The sequence below is a fragment of the Syngnathus typhle genome, unplaced genomic scaffold (assembly GCF_033458585.1).
Source record: "Syngnathus typhle isolate RoL2023-S1 ecotype Sweden unplaced genomic scaffold, RoL_Styp_1.0 HiC_scaffold_34, whole genome shotgun sequence".
Taxonomy (NCBI): domain Eukaryota; kingdom Metazoa; phylum Chordata; class Actinopteri; order Syngnathiformes; family Syngnathidae; genus Syngnathus; species Syngnathus typhle.
Genome location: NW_026871940.1, coordinates 37,512 through 41,627, shown reverse-complemented (window position 1 = coordinate 41,627; position 4,116 = coordinate 37,512). Strand labels below are relative to the sequence as shown.

The 4,116-nt window shown below is 37.7% G+C and overlaps 1 long non-coding RNA gene across 1 annotated transcript; it reads left to right on the top strand.

Annotated features, from left to right (window-relative positions):
* Positions 1-351: 351 nt before the first annotated feature.
* Positions 352-3,337, top strand: LOC133147169 (uncharacterized). Its single transcript, XR_009711541.1, has 5 exons — positions 352-534; positions 960-1,103; positions 1,441-1,568; positions 1,741-2,502; positions 3,005-3,337. It is a non-coding gene; the product is annotated as an uncharacterized LOC133147169 (long non-coding RNA).
* Positions 3,338-4,116: the final 779 nt, after the last annotated feature.

Here is a 4,116-nt window from a genome sequence, read left to right as displayed (position 1 = left end):
ATTATATTTCTATTGCAAATACGATCGCGATCTTGATTCAGTTGCTCGACACTGACACTTAGTGGCTGTGTAAAATCATTACAAGCAAAGTCTTCCGTGGATTTAAGGTACCCGTTTTATTAAATTACCGTATTTATTCCAATTATCACCCATTATTGTCCGATTGCCAAGGGGCACTGAAAAGGGCGATAATATGTATATTTTCCTTATGTAGTATCTCACTGGTGTTTTTAACACGAGGACAGCGGCTGTTTTGAGCTACCTCTAACAGCGGGGTGCGTCAATTGACGCCGCCATCGATGCGACACGCTACCGTCGCACATCACGTGTTGTACACGTCATATTAACGCGATCGTCTTGTTCGAGCCCATGCACCGAGAACGTAATTGTGTGAGGATATTGTTGCGGAGTGACGAGTGTAATTGTATCATAGTTTATGGAGAAAAACAAATTAAAAGGGACGTTCAACGCGCTGTCAAATCAGTCATATTTAAACTTGCGCAAAGACGTCGGCATGTGGTCGCGGAGGAAAACGTAAGTTTTGGGGGGAATTTTTTAGCAGCATGGGCGATAATTAGAGGTATCAGTGTTTTATTTATGCTATCGCTAACACACACAGGGCGGTTATTAGAATATGGGCGATAATTATTAGAATAATTACGGTATTGCAAATACAATTGCAAAGAAACAATTGGTTGAGGAGCAGTTTTATAGCAGATTTTTGTTGTTGTATTGCGATAGCGTATTGCTAATGCTAATCTGTTGATTGTGTCGAGAGAGAGAGAGAGAGAGAGAGAGAGAGAGAGAGAGAGAGAGAGAGAGAGAGAGAGAGAGAGAGTCTCAGTAAAGATATCTGTCACACTCTCATTTCACCTGAGTAAGGTCCCTTAGGGCATCATGTTGCCTTAGCCTAGATCTACATTTCAACAACTAATACTAATTTGTCATTTTCATTACAGGATCAAAGAGAAATTAAGGTCCTCACATGGCGCGAAACCAACTTTTTCCATGTCAAACTTGGACAGCGGCTGTCCATGACACACATGACAACATCATCTTCTAGTGGCGTAGAGCTCCACTCCACAGAAAATACTGTAATAAAGGTACCTAAAGCAAGCAGTTTTTTATGTGTATAAACAAAGGTGTTCTCAATTGAATCAATACTGTTATTTACTTGGGATGCACTGCTATCAGTGGCTCACCATCATTAAGGTTGAAGTCAGATTCATGCTTTAGGAGTTTTCTCAAAATCTGGATCACCAACTTTGTAGGATATTGTCTCAGACACAGCTGTCTGTCTGTCTATCTGTCTGTCTTTCTGTTTATATATCTATATCTAACCAAGCTACATACCTACCTACCCGACCCCATCCATCCATCCATCATGTTTTCTCGTGGTGTTTCAAACATAATAAATTGTCATGAAATTTCTTTGCGCAGGAACTGGAAGAAGAGCCCTTTCGCTTTGTGGCCTTTAAAATCAATGGTGAATTTGAACAAGGAGTTTGTGGACGCCACCAATGCCACCAGAATGTTTCCATTAGAGGAGTGGAAGAGGGGTTTTTGTGGTAATTTTTTTTTTTTTGTTCTGTTGTTTGTATTTTGTGTTACTTGTTTGTTCTGGTTAAAATGTTCTACTATTAAAGTTTAAAGTTAAATGCACAAAATAATTTATTTTATTCATTTTTATTAAATTATGATAATATATTTAACCACTTCATCAACATTTGCCCCCTATAGAGACCACCCTCAGAGGCCGGCCTCTTCGACCTGCGACCAGAGATGCTGGTGTGGCTCCACGACACCAAGTTGGAGAGAGAGAGAGAGAGAGAGAGAGGCAACGTCATATGCCGATTTAGGTGACCCAGTTTATTATTTTGTTTATAGCAAATACAGTCGCAAATATATTGTTTCAATGTGTAGTTAATGGTATTAATGTATTGTATAGTATATGATTTCAATCTATTTTAATCTATAGTAATGGTATTTTACCCATGTCTTATTTTGGGATATTTGTAACTTCAGCTGTCTTTATTTTAGTATTCTGGAATACTATGGTTTATTTTGAAAATGTTGCTCAGATGTCGCATGTATTCCCATTCTAGATTGATAGATAGAATTTACGGTAGCGTTCTTTGGCCTGCTGTCCAAAGAACATAGAAAACAATACGGAATGCGATCATCTCATGTGCGGTGGCACCACAAAGTAGATTGCAGAAGTTAACTCAGCAGCATGGACGCGTTCCAGGCAGTTACTGCGACCGCAAGGGGGTAAGTATTACTAAAAAGAAGCACACAAGTTTCAAACTTGCCGAGTGGACAGTGAAGCAGAAAATAGATTTGTCAAAAAGTGTGAGGAAAATATGCACTGTCTGCCGACTCACATTTTCCATAGTCCATGTGGAACTGACTCACCTTAAGCAACACGGTGGACACGAACGAAAAAACGCACAACTAAGGAAGGGGGAACCTGGACAGATCCATCAGGCAACGACAAAGATGGTACGTAAATATTTTTTTAAACCCTCTCAAGGTTAATATGAGAATGTACAATGGATGTCTATCGTATAGAAAAAGCTATATTTGCTTTTGGGTGTAATAAACGGCCAGGTAAATGGATAGATAATACATAAAAACCATTCGTTTGCATACATTGATAAATAAAAGATCAACATTATGTGGCACTTGCCTCCCCAGAACTTTTGGTTTATAGGAAGGTTTGTTTTCTATTTAGAGGAAGAAACGCATGCGCCCAAGTGCAATATGTATTTTTGCCAGTAGAGGACGCTGAAACTAAATATGTTGCATAGCGGATGAGCTGTCTTAATCATTTCTGTCTGTAACAATTGCACACACAGCCTTACATTTGTAACAAGTTTCAAGAGATGTGCATATTTTTTCATTAGACATGCAATGTAATTCTGTCAACTTTTAAATACACTATGTTATTTTACTTTTAATGTGGATAGAGGATTTATTTTTGGTGTTTTTGATTTTACTGCAGATTATCCAGACATCCCCAACGTCAAAGCAACACGTCTTTGGCCTCAGCATCCTTATTTTCCAATGGGATTTGTGGACAGGAATGTCTTTTTCGACATGTTCCAACTTTAAACTGTTCATCTCATGCTTAATAACTGTCGCTCAGCACTGACACCTGGTGGACGTTATGTTGTCATGCAGATTTCGTTATGCCTAATAAGAACAGATTCAGATTTGATTCTTAGTAGTTACCTTGCTGACTGTTTCTTGTTGACTAATACTTCTTGCGTATGTACTGTTTTTACTCGCTTATTGGTTTTCTTGCTTACTGCTTTTTCTAAAATGTACATATTCACCTGCAGTTTCCAAATTTTTTTAACCTATTTGTATTGTCCCAACATCAACAGGTTCAGCTAAATCCCACTTCATGTATACGTCATTCAGTGTCATTTAACAGCGTTTTTCCTTTCTAACTTATTCATTTTGCCACCAATTCAACCCGTTTCAACATTTAGCTCATGCATTTTATGCCTAACTATTCCACAACTTCTCACTTACCAATAATTCGAAATTCTCTAAAATTTGGTTTTTCTACTCTAATTTCTACCATTTTCAACCGATTCTACCTAGTCCAACTTTCAACTGTTCATCTTTTGCCTACCTATTCCACAACTTCCCACTTACCAAGATTCCAAATTTGAAATTCAACCAAATTCTCCAAAATTTCATTTTTCTATTCTAATTTCTACATTTTTCAACCGATTCAACCATTCCAATTTTCAACTGTTCATCTTTTGCATACCTATTCCACAACTTCCCACTTACCAAATATTCCAAACTTTCAATTTTGAAATTCACCACAAATTCTCCAAATGTTCTCAAGTAATTGAACACGTTTCAACATCGTTCGGCAGCATTCCCCGAAAAAGTTATTCATACATTTCGCCTTCACACGCAATTTCTCCAGAAATTGCAAAATTCTAGTTATTATTATTATTATATTTTATTCTCCTCACTTTTTTGTCCCGCTTCTTCTTTCACAAAATTCATCCGATTCACTCCATTCCACTTTTCACGTATTCCAAATATTCAGGAAAGGGTGGCTTGTATTTTTCTCATTCCGAAAATTTTCCG